Source organism: Narcine bancroftii, unplaced genomic scaffold (assembly GCF_036971445.1).
Source record: "Narcine bancroftii isolate sNarBan1 unplaced genomic scaffold, sNarBan1.hap1 Scaffold_160, whole genome shotgun sequence".
In the NCBI taxonomy this organism is placed as follows: domain Eukaryota; kingdom Metazoa; phylum Chordata; class Chondrichthyes; order Torpediniformes; family Narcinidae; genus Narcine; species Narcine bancroftii.
In genome coordinates, this window is record NW_027211895.1 from 4,984,334 (window position 1) to 5,005,347 (window position 21,014).

Consider the following 21,014-nt stretch of genomic DNA (forward strand, 5'->3'; position numbering starts at 1 on the left):
TGATTCCCCACCTCTGATTCCCCATATCTAATTCCCCGCCTCTGTTTTCCCGCCTCTGATTCCCCGCCTCTGTTTCCCCATATCTGATTCCCCGCCTCTGAATCCCCAACTCTGATTCCCTGCCTCTGATTCCCTGCTTCTGATTCTGATTCCCCACCTCTGATTCCCCATCTCTGATTCCGCACATATAATTCCCTGCCTCTGATTCCCCATCTCTGATTCCCCATATCTGATTCCCCGCCTTCTGTTCCCCACCTCTGATTCCCCGCCTCTGTTTCCCCATATCTAAGTCCCCGACTCTGATTCCCCAACTTTGATTCCCCACCTCTGATTCCCCGCATCTGATTCCATGCATCTGATTCCCAGCCTCTGATTCCCTGCCTCTGATTCACAACCTCTGATTCCCCACCTCTGATTCCCCATATCTGATTCCCCGCCTCTGTTTCCCCGCCTCTGATTCCCCTCCTCTGTTTCCCCATATCTGATCCCCGCCTCTATTTGCCCGCCTCTGATTCCCCACCTCTGTTTCCCCATATCTTATTCCCCGCCTCTGAATCCCCAACTCTGATTCCCTGCCTCTAAGTTCCCAGCTCTGATTCCCCGCCTCTGATTCCCCGTGTCTGATTTCCTGCCTCTGATTCCCCGCCTCTGATTACCCATGTCTAATTCACCGCCTCTGATTCCCCACCTCTGATTCCCCATCTCTGACTCCGCACATCCGATTCCCTGCCTCTGATTCCCCGCCTCTGATTCACTGCCTCTGATTCCCCAGCTCTGATTCCCCGCCTCTGATTCCCCGCGTCTTATTCCCTGCTTCTGATTCTGATTCCCTGCCTCTGATTCCCCATCTCTGATTCCGCACATCTGATTCCCTGCCTCTGATTCCCCACCTCTGATTCCCCATATCTGATTCCCCGCCTCTGTTTCCCCGCCTCTGATTCCCCGCCTCTGTTTCCCCATATCTAAGTCCCCGCCTCTGATTCCCCAACTCTGATTCCCCACCTCTGATTCCCCAGCTCTGATTCCCCGCCTCTGATTCCCCGCATCTGATTCCCTGCATCTGATTCCCAGCCTCTGATTCCCTGCCTGTGATTCCCAACCTCTGATTCCCCACCTCTGATTCCCCATATCTGATTCCCCGCCTCTGTTTCCCCACCTCTGATTCCCCGCCTCTGTTTCCCCATATCTGATTCCCCGCCTCTATTTGCCCACCTCTGATTCCCCACCTCAGTTTCCCCATATCTGATTCCCCGCCTCTGAATCCCCAACTCTGATTCCCTGCATCTAATTCCCCAGCTCTGATTCCCCGCCTCTGATTCCCCATCTCTGATTCCGCACATCCCATTCCCTGCCTCTAATTCCCCGCCTCTGATTCCCCGCCTCAGATTCCCCGTGTCTGATTTCCTGCCTCTGATTCCCCGCCTCTGATTACCCATATCTGATTCCCCGCCTCTGTTTCCCCGCCTCTGATTCCCCGCCTCTGTTTCCCCGCCTCTGATTCCCCGCCTCTGTTTCCCCATATCTCATTCCCCGCCTCTGATTCCCCATCTCTGATTCCCGGACTCTGATTCCCAACCTCTGATTCCCGGCCTCTTATTCCCGGCATCTGATTCCGGCCTCTAATTCCCGGCCTCTGATTCCCTGCTTCTGATTCTGATTCCCCACCTCTGATTCCCCATCTCTGATTCCGCACATCCGATTCCCTGCCTCTGATTCCCCGCCCCTGATTCACCGCCTCTGATTCCCGGCCTCTGATTTCCCGCCTCTGATTCCCTGCCACTGATACCCCGCCCCTGATTCCCCACCTCTGATTCCCCATATCTGATTCCCCGCCCCTGTTTCCCCACCTCTGATTCCCCGCCTCTGATTCCCCATATCTGATTCCCCGCATCTGATTCCCTGCATCTGATTCCAAGCCTCTGATTCCCTGCCTCTGATTCCCAACCTCTGATTCCCCACCTCTGATTCCCCATATCTGATTCCCCGCCTCTGTTTCCCCGCCTCTGATTCCCCGCCTCTGTTTCCCCATACCTAATTCCCAACCTCTGATGCCCCAACTCTGATTCCCTGCCTCTGATTCCCCGCGTTCTATTCCCTGCCTCTGATTCCCCGCCTGTGATTCCCCATCGCTGATTCCCCACCTCTGATTCCCCACCTCTGATTCCCCATATCTAATTCCCCGCCTCTGTTTTCCCGCCTCTGATTCCCCGCCTCTGTTTCCCCATATCTGATTCCCCGCCTCTGAATCCCCAACTCTGATTCCCTGCCTCTGATTCCCTGCTTCTGATTCTGATTCCCCACCTCTGATTCCCCATCTCTGATTCCGCACATCTAATTCCCTGCCTCTGATTCCCCATCTCTGATTCCCCATATCTGATTCCCCGCCTTCTGTTCCCCACCTCTGATTCCCCGCCTCTGTTTCCCCATATCTAAGTCCCCGACTCTGATTCCCCAACTTTGATTCCCCACCTCTGATTCCCCAGCTCTGATTCCCCGCCTCTGATTCCCCGCATCTGATTCCATGCATCTGATTCCCAGCCTCTGATTCCCTGCCTCTGATTCACAACCTCTGATTCCCCACCTCTGATTCCCCATATCTGATTCCCCGCCTCTGTTTCCCCGCCTCTGATTCCCCTCCTCTGTTTCCCCATATCTGATCCCCGCCTCTATTTGCCCGCCTCTGATTCCCCGCCTCTGTTTCCCCATATCTGATTCCCCGCCTCTGAATCCCCAACTCTGATTCCCTGCCTCTAAGTTCCCAGCTCTGATTCCCCGCCTCTGATTCCCCGTGTCTGATTTCCTGCCTCTGATTCCCCGCCTCTGATTACCCATGTCTGATTCACCGCCTCTGATTCCCCACCTCTGATTCCCCATCTCTGATTCCGCACATCCCATTCCCTGCCTCTGATTCCCCGCCTCTGATTCCCCGCCTCAGATTCCCCGTGTCTGATTTCCTGCCTCTGATTCCCCGCCTCTGATTACCCATTTCTGTTTCACCGCCTCTGATTCCCCACCTCTGATTCCCCATCTCTGATTCCGCACATCCGATTCCCTGCTTCTGATTCCCCGCCTCTGATTCACAGCCTCTGATTACCCAGCTCTGATTCCCCGCCTCAGATTCCCCGCGTCTTATTCCCTGCTTCTGATTCTGATTCCCTGCCTCTGATTCCCCATCTCTGATACCGCACATCTGATTCCCTGCCTCTGATTCCCCACCTCTGATTCCCCATATCTGATTCCCCGCCTCTGTTTCCCCGCCTCTGATTCACCGCCTCTGATTCCCGGCCTCTGATTTCCCGCCTCTGATTCCCTGCCACTGATACCACGACCCTGATTCCCCACCTCTGATTCCCCATATCTGATTCCCCGCCTCTGTTTCCCCTCCTCTGATTCCCCGCCTCTGATTCCCCATATCTGATTCCCCTCCTCTGATTCCCCGCCTCTGATTCCCCAACTCTGATTCCCCGCCTCTGATTCCCCAGCTCTGAATCCCCGCCTCTGATTCCCCGCGTCTGATTACCGGCCTCTGATTCCCCGCCTCTGATTCTCCATCTCTGATTCACAACCTCTGATTCCCCACCTCTGATTCCCCATATCTGATTCCCCGCCTCTGTTTCCCCGCCTCTGATTCCCCAGCTCTGATTAACAATATCTGATTCCCCGCCTCTGATTCCCCACCTCTGATTCCCCGCCTCTGATTCGCCAGCTATGATTCCCCGCCTCTGATTCCACAGCTCTGATTCCCCGCCTCTGATTCCCCGTGTTTGATTCCCTGCCTCTGATTCCCGGCCTCTGATTCCCCATCTCTGATTCACCGCCTTTGATTCGCCACCTCTGATTCCCCATATCTGATTACCCGCCTCTGTTTCCCCGCCTCTGATTCCCCGCCTCTGATTCCCCATATCTCATTCCCCGCCTCTGAATCCCCATCTCTGATTCCCGGACTCTGATTCCCCACCTCTGATTCCCGGCCTCTTATTCCCGGCATCTGATTCCGGCCTCTGATCCCCGGCCTCTGATTCCCTGCTTCTGATTCTGATTCCCTGCCTCTGATTCCCCATCTCTGATTGCGCACATCTGATTCCCTGCCTCTGATTCCCCACCTCTGATTCCCCATATCTGATTCCCCGCCACTGTTTCCCCGCCTCTGATTCCTCGCCTCTGTTTCCCAATATCTAAGTCCCCGCCTCTGATTCCCCAACTCTGATTCCCCACCTCTGATTCTCCAGCTCTGATTCCCCGCCTCTGATTCCCCGCATCTGATTCCCTGCATCTGATTCCAAGCCTCTGATTCCCTGCCTCTGAATCCCAACCTCTGATTCCCCACCTCTGATTTCCCATATCTGATTCCCCGCCTCTGTTTCCCTGCCTCTGATTCCCCGCCTCTGTTTCCCCATATCTGATTCCCGGCCTCTGATTCCCCGCCTCTGATTCCCCACCTCTGATTCCCTGCCTCTGATTCCCCATCTTCGATTCCGCACATCTGATTCCCTGCCTCTGATACCCCGCCTCTGATTACCCGCCTCTGATTCCCTGACTCTTATTCCCAACATCTGATTCCCCACCTCTGATTCCCCATATCTGATTCCCCGCCTGTTTCCCCGCCTCTGATTCCCCTCCTCGGATTCCCCAACTCTAATTCCCCGCCTCTGATTCCCCAGCTCTGATTCCCCGTGTTTGATTCCCTGCCTCTGATTCCCTGCCCTGATTCCCCATCTCTGTTTCACCGCCTTTGATTCGCCACCTCTGATTCCCCATATCTGATTCCCCGCCTCTGTTTCCCCGCCTCTGATTCCCTGCCTCTGATTCCCAACCTCTGATTCCACACCTCTGATTCCCCATATCTGATTCCTCGCCTCTGTTTCCCCGCCTCTGATTCCCCGCCCCTGTTTCCCCATATCTGATTCCCCGCCTCTGATTCCCCAACTCTGATTCCCCGCCTCTGATTCCCCAGCTCTGATTCCCCGCCTCTGTTTCCCAATATCTAGGTCCCCGCCTCTGATTCCCCAACTCTGATTCCCCACCTCTGATTCTCCAGCTCTGATTCCCCACCTCTGATTCCCCATCTCTGATTCCGCACATCTGATTCCCTGCCTCTGATTCCCCGACTCTGATTCCCCAGCTCTGATTCCCCGCCTCTGATTCCCCATCTCTGATTCCGCACATCCGATTCCCTGCCTCTGATTCCCCGCCCCTGATTCACCGCCTCTGATTCCCGGCCTCTGATTTCCCGCCTCTGATTCCCTGCCACTGATACACCGCCCCTGATTCCCCACCTCTGATTCCCCATATCTGATTCCCCGCCCCTGTTTCCCCACCTCTGATTCCCCGCCTCTGATTCCCCATATCTGATTCCCCGCATCTGATTCCCTGCATCTGATTCCAAGCCTCTGATTCCCTGCCTCTGATTCCCAACCTCTGATTCCCCACCTCTGATTCCCCATATCTGATTCCCCGCCTCTGTTTCCCCGCCTCTGATTCCCCGCCTCTGTTTCCCCATACCTAATTCCCAACCTCTGATGCCCCAACTCTGATTCCCTGCCTCTGATTCCCCGCGTTCTATTCCCTGCCTCTGATTCCCCGCCTGTGATTCCCCATCGCTGATTCCCCACCTCTGATTCCCCACCTCTGATTCCCCATATCTAATTCCCCGCCTCTGTTTTCCCGCCTCTGATTCCCCGCCTCTGTTTCCCCATATCTGATTCCCCGCCTCTGAATCCCCAACTCTGATTCCCTGCCTCTGATTCCCTGCTTCTGATTCTGATTCCCCACCTCTGATTCCCCATCTCTGATTCCGCACATCTAATTCCCTGCATCTGATTCCCCATCTCTGATTCCCCATATCTGATTCCCCGCCTTCTGTTCCCCACCTCTGATTCCCCGCCTCTGTTTCCCCATATCTAAGTCCCCGACTCTGATTCCCCAACTTTGATTCCCCACCTCTGATTCCCCAGCTCTGATTCCCCGCCTCTGATTCCCCGCATCTGATTCCATGCATCTGATTCCCAGCCTCTGATTCCCTGCCTCTGATTCACAACCTCTGATTCCCCACCTCTGATTCCCCATATCTGATTCCCCGCCTCTGTTTCCCCGCCTCTGATTCCCCTCCTCTGTTTCCCCATATCTGATCCCCGCATCTATTTGCCCGCCTCTGATTCCCCGCCTCTGTTTCCCCATATCTGATTCCCCGCCTCTGAATCCCCAACTCTGATTCCCTGCCTCTAAGTTCCCAGCTCTGATTCCCCGCCTCTGATTCCCCGTGTCTGATTTCCTGCCTCTGATTCCCCGCCTCTGATTACCCATGTCTGATTCACCGCCTCTGATTCCCCACCTCTGATTCCCCATCTCTGATTCCGCACATCCCATTCCCTGCCTCTGATTCCCCGCCTCTGATTCCCCGCCTCAGATTCCCCGTGTCTGATTTCCTGCCTCTGATTCCCCGCCTCTGATTACCCATTTCTGTTTCACCGCCTCTGATTCCCCACCTCTGATTCCCCATCTCTGATTCCGCACATCCGATTCCCTGCTTCTGATTCCCCGCCTCTGATTCACAGCCTCTGATTACCCAGCTCTGATTCCCCATATCTGATTCCCCGCCTCTGTTTCCCCGCCTCTGATTCACCGCCTCTGATTCCCGGCCTCTGATTTCCCGCCTCTGATTCCCTGCCACTGATACCACGACCCTGATTCCCCACCTCTGATTCCCCATATCTGATTCCCCGCCTCTGTTTCCCCTCCTCTGATTCCCCGCCTCTGATTCCCCATATCTGATTCCCCTCCTCTGATTCCCCGCCTCTGATTCCCCAACTCTGATTCCCCGCCTCTGATTCCCCAGCTCTGAATCCCCGCCTCTGATTCCCCGCGTCTGATTACCGGCCTCTGATTCCCCGCCTCTGATTCTCCATCTCTGATTCACAACCTCTGATTCCCCACCTCTGATTCCCCATATCTGATTCCCCGCCTCTGTTTCCCCGCCTCTGATTCCCCAGCTCTGATTAACAATATCTGATTCCCCGCCTCTGATTCCCCACCTCTGATTCACAGCCTCTGATTACCCAGCTCTGATTCCCCGCCTCAGATTCCCCGCGTCTTATTCCCTGCTTCTGATTCTGATTCCCTGCCTCTGATTCCCCATCTCTGATACCGCACATCTGATTCCCTGCCTCTGATTCCCCACCTCTGATTCCCCATATCTGATTCCCCGCCTCTGTTTCCCCGCCTCTGATTCACCGCCTCTGATTCCCGGCCTCTGATTTCCCGCCTCTGATTCCCTGCCACTGATACCACGACCCTGATTCCCCACCTCTGATTCCCCATATCTGATTCCCCGCCTCTGTTTCCCCTCCTCTGATTCCCCGCCTCTGATTCCCCATATCTGATTCCCCTCCTCTGATTCCCCGCCTCTGATTCCCCAACTCTGATTCCCCGCCTCTGATTCCCCAGCTCTGAATCCCCGCCTCTGATTCCCCGCGTCTGATTACCGGCCTCTGATTCCCCGCCTCTGATTCTCCATCTCTGATTCACAACCTCTGATTCCCCACCTCTGATTCCCCATATCTGATTCCCCGCCTCTGTTTCCCCGCCTCTGATTCCCCAGCTCTGATTAACAATATCTGATTCCCCGCCTCTGATTCCCCACCTCTGATTCCCCGCCTCTGATTCGCCAGCTATGATTCCCCGCCTCTGATTCCACAGCTCTGATTCCCCGCCTCTGATTCCCCGTGTTTGATTCCCTGCCTCTGATTCCCGGCCTCTGATTCCCCATCTCTGATTCACCGCCTTTGATTCGCCACCTCTGATTCCCCATATCTGATTCCCCGCCTCTGTTTCCCCGCCTCTGATTCCCCGCCTCTGATTCCCCATATCTCATTCCCCGCCTCTGAATCCCCATCTCTGATTCCCGGACTCTGATTCCCCACCTCTGATTCCCGGCCTCTTATTCCCGGCATCTGATTCCGGCCTCTGATCCCCGGCCTCTGATTCCCTGCTTCTGATTCTGATTCCCTGCCTCTGATTCCCCATCTCTGATTGCGCACATCTGATTCCCTGCCTCTGAATCCCCACCTCTGATTCCCCATATCTGATTCCCCGCCACTGTTTCCCCGCCTCTGATTCCTCGCCTCTGTTTCCCAATATCTAAGTCCCCGCCTCTGATTCCCCAACTCTGATTCCCCACCTCTGATTCTCCAGCTCTGATTCCCCGCCTCTGATTCCCCGCATCTGATTCCCTGCATCTGATTCCAAGCCTCTGATTCCCTGCCTCTGAATCCCAACCTCTGATTCCCCACCTCTGATTTCCCATATCTGATTCCCCGCCTCTGTTTCCCCGCCTCTGATTCCCCGCCTCTGTTTCCCCATATCTGATTCCCGGCCTCTGATTCCCCGCCTCTGATTCCCCACCTCTGATTCCCTGCCTCTGATTCCCCATCTTCGATTCCGCACATCTGATTCCCTGCCTCTGATACCCCGCCTCTGATTACCCGCCTCTGATTCCCTGACTCTGATTCCCAACATCTGATTCCCCACCTCTGATTCCCCATATCTGATTCCCCGCCTGTTTCCCCGCCTCTGATTCCCCTCCTCGGATTCCCCAACTCTAATTCCCCGCCTCTGATTCCCCAGCTCTGATTCCCCGTGTTTGATTCCCTGCCTCTGATTCCCTGCCCTGATTCCCCATCTCTGTTTCACCGCCTTTGATTCGCCACCTCTGATTCCCCATATCTGATTCCCCGCCTCTGTTTCCCCGCCTCTGATTCCCTGCCTCTGATTCCCAACCTCTGATTCCACACCTCTGATTCCCCATATCTGATTCCTCGCCTCTGTTTCCCCGCCTCTGATTCCCCGCCCCTGTTTCCCCATATCTGATTCCCCGCCTCTGATTCCCCAACTCTGATTCCCCGCCTCTGATTCCCCAGCTCTGATTCCCCGCCTCTGTTTCCCAATATCTAGGTCCCCGCCTCTGATTCCCCAACTCTGATTCCCCACCTCTGATTCTCCAGCTCTGATTCCCCACCTCTGATTCCCCATCTCTGATTCCGCACATCTGATTCCCTGCCTCTGATTCCCCGACTCTGATTCCCCAGCTCTGATTCCCCGCCTCTGATTCCCCAACTCTGATTCCCCGCCTCTGATTCCCCAGCTCTGATTCCCCGCCTCTGATTCACCGCCTTTGATTCGCCACCTCTGAATCCCCATATTTGATTCCTCGCCTCTGTTTCCCCGCCTCTGATTCCCCGCCTCTGATTCCCCATATCTCATTCCCCGCCTCTGATTCCCCATCTCTGATTCCCGGACTCTGATTCTCAACCTCTGATTCCCGGCCTCTTATTCCCGGCATCTGATTCCGGCCTCTAATTCCCGGCCTCTGATTCCCTGCTTCTGATTCTGATTCCCCACCTCTGATTCCCCATCTCTGATTCCGCACATCCGATTCCCTGCCTCTGATTCCCCGCCCCTGATTCACCGCCTCTGAATCCCGGCCTCTGATTTCCCGCCTCTGATTCCCTGCCACTGATACCCCGCCCCTGATTCCCCACCTCTTATTCCCCATATCTGATTCCCCGCCCCTGTTTCCCCACCTCTGATTCCCCGCGTCTGATTCCCCATATCTGATTCCCCGCATCTGATTCCCTGCATCTGATTCCAAGCCTCTGATTCCCTGCCTCTGATTCCCAACCTCTGATTCCCCACCTCTGATTCCCCATATCTGATTCCCCGCCTCTGTTTCCCCGCCTCTGATTCCCCGCTCCTGTTTCCCCATACCTAATTCCCAACCTCTGATGCCCCAACTCTGATTCCCTGCCTCTGATTCCCCGCGTTCTATTCCCTGCCTCTGATTCCCCGCCTGTGATTCCCCATCTCTGATTCACCACCTCTGATTCCCCACCTCTGATTCCCCATATCTAATTCCCCGCCTCTGTTTTCCCGCCTCTGATTCCCCGCCTCTGTTTCCCCATATCTGATTCCCCGCCTCTGAATCCCCAACTCTGATTCTCTGCCTCTGATTCCCTGCTTCTGATTCTGATTCCCCACCTCTGATTCCCCATCTCTGATTCCGCACATCTAATTCCCTGCCTCTGATTCCCCATCTCTGATTCCCCATATCTGATTCCCCGCCTTCTGTTCGCCACCTCTGATTCCCCGCCTCTGTTTCCCCATATCTAAGTCCCCGACTCTGATTCCCCAACTTTGATTCCCCACCTCTGATTCCCCAGCTCTGATTCCCCGCCTCTGATTCCCCGCATCTGATTCCATGCATCTGATTCCCAGCCTCTGATTCCCTGCCTCTGATTCACAACCTCTGATTCCCCACCTCTGATACCCCATATCTGATTCCCCGCCTCTGTTTCCCCGCCTCTGATTCCCCGCCTCTGTTTCCCCATATCTGATTCCCCGCCTCTGAATCCCCAACTCTGATTCCCTGCCTCTAAGTTCCCAGCTCTGATTCCCCGCCTCTGATTCCCCGTGTCTGATTTCCTGCCTCTGATTCCCCGCCTCTGATTACCCATCTCTGATTCCGCACATCCGATTCCCTGCCTCTGATTCCCCGCCTCTGATTCACTGCCTCTGATTCCCCAGCTCTGATTCCCCGCCTCTGATTCCCCGCGTCTTATTCCCTGCTTCTGATTCTGATTCCCTGCCTCTGATTCCCCATCTCTGATTCCGCACATCTGATTCCCTGCCTCTGATTCCCCACCTCTGATTCCCCATATCTGATTCCCCGCCTCTGTTTCCCCGCCTCTGATTCCCCGCCTCTGTTTTCCCATATCTAAGTCCCCGCCTCTGATTCCCCACCTCTGATTCCCCATATCTGATTCCCCGCCTCTGTTACCCCACCTCTGATTCCCCGCCTCTGTTTCCCCATATCTGATTCCCCGCCTCTATTTGCCCACCTCTGATTCCCCACCTCAGTTTCCCCATATCTGATTCCCCGCCTCTGAATCCCCAACTCTGATTCCCTGCATCTAATTCCCAAGCTCTGATTCCCCGCCTCTGATTCCCCGTGTCTGATTTCCTGCCTCTGATTCCCCGCCTCTGATTACCCATGTCTGATTCACCGCCTCTGATTCCCCACCTCTGATTCCCCATCTCTGATTCCGCACATCCCATTCCCTGCCTCTGATTCCCCGCCTCTGATTCCCCGCCTCAGATTCCACGTGTCTGATTTCCTGCCTCTGATTCCCCGCCTCTGATTACCCATTTCTGATTCACCGCCTCTGATTCCAAACCTCTGATTCCCCTTCTCTGATTCCGCACATCCGATTCCCTGCTTCTGATTCCCCGCCTCTGATTCACAGCCTCTGATTCCCCAGCTCTGATTCCCCACCTCAGATTCCCCGCGTCTTATTCCCTGCTTCTGATTCTGATTCCCTGCCTCTGATTCCCCATCTCTGATACCGCACATCTGATTCCCTGCCTCTGATTCCCCACCTCTGATTCCCCATATCTGATTCCCCGCCTCTGTTTCCCCGCCTCTGATTCACCGCCTCTGATTCCCGGCCTCTGATTTCCCGCCTCTGATTCCCTTCCACTGATACCCCGCCCCTGATTCCCCACCTCTGATTCCCCATATCTGATTCCCCGCCTCTGTTTCCCCTCCTCTGATTCCCCGCCTCTGATTCCCCATATCTGATTCCCCGCCTCTGATTCCCCAACTCTGATTCCCCGCCTCTGATTCCCCAGCTCTGAATCCCCGCCTCTGATTCCCCGCGTCTGATTACCGGCCTCTGATTCCCCGCCTCTGATTCTCCATCTCTGATTCACAACCTCTGATTCCCCACCTCTGATTCCCCATATCTGATTCCCCGCCTCTGTTTCCCCGCCTCTTATTCCCCAGCTCTGATTAACAATATCTGATTCCCCGCCTCTGATTCCCCACCTCTGATTCCCCGCCTCTGATTCGCCAGCTATGATTCCCCGCCTCTGATTCAACAGCTCTGATTCCCCGCCTCTTATTCCCCGTGTTTGATTCCCTGCCTCTGATTCCCGGCCTCTGATTCCCCATCTCTGATTCACCGCCTTTGATTCGCCACCTCTGATTCCCCATATCTGATTCCCCGCCTCTGTTTCCCCGCCTCTGATTCCCCGCCTCTGATTCCCCATATCTCATTCCCCGCCTCTGAATCCCCATCTCTGATTCCCGGACTCTGATTCCCCACCTCTGATTCCCGGCCTCTTATTCCCGGCATCTGATTCCGGCCTCTGATCCCCGGCCTCTGATTCCCTGCTTCTGATTCTGATTCCCTGCCTCTGATTCCCCATCTCTGATTGCGCACATCTGATTCCCTGCCTCTGATTCCCCACCTCTGATTCCCCATATCTGATTCCCCGCCTCTGTTTCCCCGCCTCTGATTCCCCGCCTCTGTTTCCCAATATCTAAGTCCCCGCCTCTGATTCCCCAACTCTGATTCCCCACCTCTGATTCTCCAGCTCTGATTCCCTGCCTCTGATTCCCCGCATCTGATTCCCTGCATCTGATTCCAAGCCTCTGATTCCCTGCCTCTGATTCCCAACCTCTGATTCACCACCTCTGATTTCCCATATCTGATTCCCCGCCTCTGTTTCCCCGCCTCTGATTCCCCGCCTCTGTTTCCCCATATCTGATTCCCGGCCTCTGATTCCCCGCCTCTGATTCCCCACCTCTGATTCCCTGCCTCTGATTCCCCATCTTCGATTCCGCACATCTTATTCCCTGCCTCTGATTCCCCGCCTCTGATTACCCACCTCTGATTCCCTGCCTCTGATTCCCAACATCTGATTCCCCACCTCTGATTCCCCATATCTGATTCCCCGCCTGTTTCGCCGCCTCTGATTCCCCTCCTCGGATTCCCCAACTCTAATTCCCCGCCTCTGATTCCCCAGCTCTGATTCCCCGTGTTTGATTCCCTGCCTCTGATTCCCTGCCCTGATTCCCCATCTCTGTTTCACCGCCTTTGATTCGCCACCTCTGATTCCCCATATCTGATTCCCCGCCTCTGCTTCCCCGCCTCTGATTCCCTGCCTCTGATTCCCAACCTCTGATTCCACACCTCTGATTCCCCATATCTGATTCCTCGCCTCTGTTTCCCCGCCTCTGATTCCCCGCCCCTGTTTCCCCATATCTGATACCCCGCCTCTGATTCCCCAACTCTGATTCCCCGCCTCTGATTCCCCAGCTCTGATTCCGCGCCTCTGTTTCCCAATATCTAAGTCCCCGCCTCTGATTCCCCAACTCTGATTCCCCACATCTGATTCTCCAGCTCTGATTCCCCACCTCTGATTCCCCATCTCTGATTCCGCACATCTGATTCCCTGCCTCTGATTCCCCGACTCTGATTCCCCAGCTCTGATTCCCCGCCTCTGATTCCCCAAGTCTGATTCCCCGCCTCTGATTCCCCAGCTCTGATTCCCCGCCTCTGATTCACCGCCTTTGATTCGCCACCTCTGAATCCCCATATTTGATTCCTCGACTGTGTTTCCCCGCCTCTGATTCCCCGCCTCTGATTCCCCATATCTCATTCCCCGCCTCTGATTCCCCATCTCTGATTCCCGGACTCTGATTCCCAACCTCTGATTCCCGGCCTCTTATTCCCGGCATCTGATTCCGGCCTCTAATTCCCGGCCTCTGATTCCCTGCTTCTGATTCTGATTCCCCACCTCTGATTCCCCATCTCTGATTCCGCACATCCGATTCCCTGCCTCTGATTCCCCGCCCCTGATTCACCGCCTCTGATTCCCGGCCTCTGATTTCCCGCCTCTGATTCCCTGCCACTGATACCCCGCCCCTGATTCCCCACCTCTGATTCCCCATATCTGATTCCCCGCCCCTGTTTGCCACCTCTGATTCCCCGCCTCTGATTCCCCATATCTGATTCCCCGCATCTGATTCCCTGCATCTGATTCCAAGCCTCTGATTCCCTGCCTCTGATTCCCAACCTCTGATTCCCCACCTCTGATTCCCCATATCTGATTCCCCGCCTCTGTTTCCCCGCCTCTGATTCCCCGCCTCTGTTTCCCCATACCTAATTCCCAACCTCTGATGCCCCAACTCTGATTCCCTGCCTCTGATTCCCCGCGTTCTATTCCCTGCCTCTGATTCCCCGCCTCTGATTCCCTGCCACTGATACCCCGCCCCTGATTCCCCACCTCTGATTCCCCATATCTGATTCCCCGCCCCTGTTTGCCACCTCTGATTCCCCGCCTCTGATTCCCCATATCTGATTCCCCGCATCTGATTCCCTGCATCTGATTCCAAGCCTCTGATTCCCTGCCTCTGATTCCCAACCTCTGATTCCCCACCTCTGATTCCCCATATCTGATTCCCCGCCTCTGTTTCCCCGCCTCTGATTCCCCGCCTCTGTTTCCCCATACCTAATTCCCAACCTCTGATGTCCCAACTCTGATTCCCTGCCTCTGATTCCCCGCGTTCTATTCCCTGCCTCTGATTCCCCGCCTGTGATTCCCCATCTCTGATTCACCACCTCTGATTCCCCACCTCTGATTCCCCATATCTAATTCCCCGCCTCTGTTTTCCCGCCTCTGATTCCCCGCCTCTGTTTCCCCATATCTGATTCCCCGCCTATGAATCCCCAACTCTGATTCCCTGCCTCTGATTCCCTGCTTCTGATTCTGATTCCCCACCTCTGATTCCCCATCTCTGATTCCGCACATCTAATTCCCTGCCTCTGATTCCCCATCTCTGATTCCCCATATCTGATACCCCGCCTTCTGTTCCCCACCTCTGATTCCCCACCTCTGTTTCCCCATATCTAAGTCCCCGACTCTGATTCCCCAACTTTGATTCCCCACCTCTGATTCCCCAGCTCTGATTCCCCGCCTCTTATTCCCCGCATCTGATTCCATGCATCAGATTCCCAGCCTCTGATTCCCTGCCTCTGATTCACAACCTCTGATTCCCCACCTCTGATTCCCCATATCTGATTCCCGGCCTCTGTTTCCCCGCCTCTGATTCCCCTCCTCTGTTTCCCCATATCTGATCCCCGCCTCTATTTGCCCGCCTCTGATTCCCCGCCTCTGTTTCCCCATATCTGATTCCCCGCCTCTGAATCCCCAACTCTGATTCCCTGCCTCTAAGTTCCCAGCTCTGATTCCCCGCCTCTGATTCCCCGTGTCTGATTTCCTGCCTCTGATTCCCCGCCTCTGATTACCCATGTCTAATTCACCGCCTCTGATTCCCCACCTCTGATTCCCCATCTCTGGTTCCGCACATCCGATTCCCTGCCTCTGATTCCCCGCCTCTGATTCACTGCCTCTGATTCCCCAGCTCTGATTCCCCGCCTCTGATTCCCCGCGTCTTATTCCCTGCTTCTGATTCTGATTCTCTGCCTCTGATTCCCCATCTCTGATTCCGCACATCTGATTCCCTGCCTCTGATTCCCCACCTCTGATTCCCCATATCTGATTCCCCGCCTCTGTTTCCCCGCCTCTGATTCCCCAACTCTGATTCCCCACCTCTGATTCCCCAGCTCTGATTCCCCGCCTCTGATTCCCCGCATCTGATTCCCTGCATCTGATTCCAAGCCTCTGATTCCCTGCCTGTGATTCCCAACCTCTGATTCCCCACCTCTGATTCCCCATATCTGATTCCCCGCCTCTGTTTCCCCACCTCTGATTCCCCGCCTCTGTTTCCCCATATCTGATTCCCCGCCTCTGATTCCCCAACTCTGATTCCCCACCTCTGATTCCCCAGCTCAGATTCCCCACCTCTGATTCCCCATATCTGATTCCCCGCCTCTGAATCCCCAACTCTGATTCCCTGCATCTCATTCCCCAGCTCTGTTTCCCCGCCTCTGATTCCCCAAGTCTGATTCCCCACCTCTGATTCTCCAGCTCTGATTCCCCACCTCTGATTCCCCATCTCTGATTCCGCACATCTGATTCCCTGCCTATGATTCCCCGACTCTGATTCCCCAGCTCTGATTCCCCGCCTCTGATTCCCCAAGTCTGATTCCCCGCCTCTGATTCCCCAGCTCTGATTCCCCGCCTCTGATTCACCGCCTCTGATTCCCCATCTCTGATTCCCGGATTCTGATTCCCAACCTCTGATTCCCGGCCTCTTATTCCCGGCATCTGATTCCGGCCTCTAATTCCCGGCCTCTGATTCCCTGCTTCTGATTCTGATTCCCCACCTCTGATTCCCCATCTCTGATTCCGCACATCCGATTCCCTGCCTCTGATTCCCCGCCCCTGATTCACCGCCTCTGATTCCCGGCCTCTGATTTCCCGCCTCTGATTCCCTGCCACTGATACCCCGCCCCTGATTCCCCACCTCTGATTCCCCATATCTGATTCCCCGCCCCTGTTTGCCACCTCTGATTCCCCGCCTCTGATTCCCCATATCTGATTCCCCGCATCTGATTCCCTGCATCTGATTCCAAGCCTCTGATTCCCTGCCTCTGATTCCCAACCTCTGATTCCCCACCTCTGATTCCCCATATCTGATTCCCCGCCTCTGTTTCCCCGCCTCTGATTCCCCGCCTCTGTTTCCCCATACCTAATTCCCAACCTCTGATGCCCCAACTCTGATTCCCTGCCTCTGATTCCCCGCGTTCTATTCCCTGCGTCTGATTCCCCGCCTCTGATTCCCTGCCACTGATACCCCGCCCCTGATTCCCCACCTCTGATTCCCCATATCTGATTCCCCGCCCCTGTTTGACACCTCTGATTCCCCGCCTCTGATTCCCCATACCTGATTCCCCGCATCTGATTCCCTGCATCTGATTCCAAGCCTCTGATTCCCTGCCTCTGATTCCCAACCTCTGATTCCCCACCTCTGATTCCCCATATCTGATTCCCCGCCTCTGTTTCCCCGCCTCTGATTCCCCGCCTCTGTTTCCCCATACCTAATTCCCAACCTCTGATGCCCCAACTCTGATTCCCTGCCTCTGATTCCCCGCGTTCTATTCCCTTCCTCTGATTCCCCGCCTGTGATTCCCCATCTCTGATTCACCACCTCTGATTCCCCACCTCTGATTCCCCATATCTAATTCCCCGCCTCTGTTTTCCCGCCTCTGATTCCCCGCCTCTGTTTCCCCATATCTGATTCCCCGCCTCTGAATCCCCAACTCTGATTCCCTGCCTCTGATTCCCTGCTTCTGATTCTGATTCCCCACCTCTGATTCCCCATCTCTGATTCCGCACATCTAATTCCCTGCCTCTGATTCCCCATCTCTGATTCCCCATATCTGATACCCCGCCTTCTGTTCCCCACCTCTGATTCCCCACCTCTGTTTCCCCATATCTAAGTCCCCGACTCTGATTCCCCAACTTTGATTCCCCACCTCTGATTCCCCAGCTCTGATTCCCCGCCTCTGATTCCCCGCATCTGATTCCATGCATCAGATTCCCAGCCTCTGATTCCCTGCCTCTGATTCACAACCTCTGATTCCCCACCTCTGATTCCCCATATCTGATTCCCCGCCTCTGTTTCCCCGCCTCTGATTCCCCTCCTCTGTTTCCCCATATCTGATCCCCGCCTCTATTTGCCCGCCTCTGATTCCCCGCCTCTGTTTCCCCATATCTGATTCCCCGCCTCTGAATCCCCAACTCTGATTCCCTGCCTCTAAGTTCCCAGCTCTGATTCCCCGCCTCTGATTCCCCGTGTCTGATTTCCTGCCTCTGATTCCCCGCCTCTGATTACCCATGTCTAATTCACCGCCTCTGATTCCCCACCTCTGATTCCCCATCTCTGATTCCGCACATCCGATTCCCTGCCTCTGATTCCCCGCCTCTGATTCACTGCCTCTGATTCCCCAGCTCTGATTCCCCGCCTCTGATTCCCCGCGTCTTATTCCCTGCTTCTGATTCTGATTCTCTGCCTCTGATTCCCCATCTCTGATTCCGCACATCTGATTCCCTGCCTCTGATTCCCCACCTCTGATTCCCCATATCTGATTCCCCGCCTCTGTTTCCCCGCCTCTGATTCCCCGCCTCTGTTTCCCCATATCTAAGTCCCCGCCTCTGATTCCCTAACTCTGATTCCCCACCTCTGATTCCCCAGCTCTGATTCCCCGCCTCTGATTCCCCGCATCTGATTCCCTGCATCTGATTCCAAGCCTCTGATTCCCTGCCTGTGATTCCCAACCTCTGATTCCCCACCTCTGATTCCCCATATCTGATTCCCCGCCTCTGTTTCCCCACCTCTGATTCCCCGCCTCTGTTTCCCCATATCTGATTCCCCGCCTCTGATTCCCCAACTCTGATTCCCCACCTCTGATTCCCCAGCTCTGATTCCCCACCTCTGATTCCCCATATCTGATTCCCCGCCTCTGAATCCCCAACTCTGATTCCCTGCATCTCATTCCCCAGCTCTGATTCCCCGCCTCTGATTCCCCAAGTCTGATTCCCCACCTCTGATTCTCCAGCTCTGATTCCCCACCTCTGATTCCCCATCTCTGATTCCGCACATCTGATTCCCTGCCTATGATTCCCCGACTCTGATTCCCCAGCTCTGATTCCCCGCCTCTGATTCCCCAAGTCTGATTCCACGCCTCTGATTCCCCAGCTCTGATTCCCCGCCTCTGATTCACCGCCTTTGATTCGCCACCTCTGAATCCCCATATTTGATTCCTCGCCTGTGTTTCCCCGCCTCTGATTCCCCGCCTCTGATTCCCCATATCTCATTCCCCGCCTCTGATTCCCCATCTCTGATTCCCGGACTCTGATTCCCAACCTCTGATTCCCGGCCTCTTATTCCCGGCATCTGATTCCGGCCTCTAATTCCCGGCCTCTGATTCCCTGCTTCTGATTCTGATTCCCCACCTCTGATTCCCCATCTCTGATTCCGCACATCCGATTCCCTGCCTCTGATTCCCCGCCCCTGATTCACCGCCTCTGATTCCCGGCCTCTGATTTCCCGCCTCTGATTCCCTGCCACTGATACCCCGCCCCTGATTCCCCACCTCTGATTCCCCATATCTGATTCCCCGCCCCTGTTTGCCACCTCTGATTCCCCGCCTCTGATTCCCCATATCTGATTCCCCGCATCTGATTCCCTGCATCTGATTCCAAGCCTCTGATTCCCTGCCTCTGATTCCCAACCTCTGATTCCCCACCTCTGATTCCCCATATCTGATTCCCCGCCTCTGTTTCCCCGCCTCTGATTCCCCGCCTCTGTTTCCCCATACCTAATTCCCAACCTCTGATGCCCCAACTCTGATTCCCTGCCTCTGATTCCCCGCGTTCTATTCCCTGCCTCTGATTCCCCGCCTCTGATTCCCCATATCTGATTCCCCGCCCCTGTTTGCCACCTCTGATTCCCCGCCTCTGATTCCCCATATCTGATTCCCCGCATCTGATTCCCTGCATCTGATTCCAAGCCTCTGATTCCCTGCCTCTGATTCCCAACCTCTGATTCCCCACCTCTGATTCCCCATATCTGATTCCCCGCCTCTGTTTCCCCGCCTCTGATTCCCGGCCTCTGTTTCCCCATACCTAATTCCCAACCTCTGATGCCCCAACTCTGATTCCCTGCCTCTGATTCCCCGCGTTCTATTCCCTGCCTCTGATTCCCCGCCTGTGATTCCCCATCTCTGATTCACCACCTCTGATTCCCCACCTCTGATTCCCCATATCTAATTCCCCGCCTCTGTTTTCCCGCCTCTGATTCCCCGCCTCTGTTTCCCCATATCTGATTCCCCGCCTCTGAATCCCCAACTCTGATTCCCTGCCTCTGATTCCCTGCTTCTGATTCTGATTCCCCACCTCTGATTCCCCATCTCTGATTCCGCACATCTAATTCCCTGCCTCTGATTCCCCATCTCTGATTCCCCATATCTGATACCCCGCCTTCTGTTCCCCACCTCTGATTCCCCACCTCTGTTTCCCCATATCTAAGTCCCCGACTCTGATTCCCCAACTTTGATTCCCCACCTCTGATTCCCCAGCTCTGATTCCCCGCCTCTGATTCCCCGCATCTGATTCCATGCATCAGATTCCCAGCCTCTTATTCCCTGCCTCTGATTCACAACCTCTGATTCCCCACCTCTGATTCCCCATATCTGATTCCCCGCCTCTGATTCCCCGCCTCTGATTCTCCATCTCTGATTCCCCGCCTCTGATTCCCCAGCTCTGAATCCCCGCCTCTGATTCCGCGCGTCTGATTACCGGCCTCTGATTCCCCGCCTCTGATTCTCCATCTCTGATTCACAACCTCTGATTCCCCACCTCTGATTGCCCATATCTGATTCCCCGCCTCTGTTTCCCCGCCTCTGATTCCCCAGCTCTGATTAACAATATCTGATTCCTCGCCTCTGATTCCCCACCTCTGATTCCCCGCCTCTGATTCGCCAGCTATGATTTCCCCGCCTCTGATTCCCCAGCTCTTATTCCCCGCCTCTGATTCCCCGTGTTTGATTCTCTGCCTCTGATTCCCGGCCTCTGATTCCCCATCTCTGAATCACCGCCTTTGATTCGCCACCTGTGACTCCCCATTTCTGATTCCCCGCCTCTGTTTCCCCGCCTCTGATTCCCCGCCTCTGATTCCCCATATCTCATTCCCCGCCTCTGAATCCCCATCTCTGATTCCCGGACTCTGATTCCCCACCTCTGATTCCCGGACTCTTATTCCCGGCATCTGATTCCGGCCTCTGATCCCCGGCCTCTGATTCCCTGCTTCTGATTCTGATTCCCTGCCTCTGATTCCCCATCTCTGATTGCGCACATCTGATTCCCTGCCTCTGATTCCCCACCTCTGATTCCCCATATCTGATTCCCCGCCTCTGTTTCCCCACCTCTGATTCCCCGCCTCTGTTTCCCAATATCTAAGTCCCCGCCTGTGATTCCCCAACTCTGATTCCCCACCTCTGATTCTCCAGCTCTGATTCCCCGCCTCTGATTCCCCGCATCTGATTCCCTGCATCTGATTCCAAGCCTCTGATTCCCTGCCTCTGATTCCCCGCCTATGATTCCCTGCCTCTGATTCCCCATCTCCGATTCCGCACATCTGATTCCCTGCCTCTGATTCCCCGCCTCTGATTCCCCGCCTCTGATTCCCTGCCTCTGATTCCCAACATCTG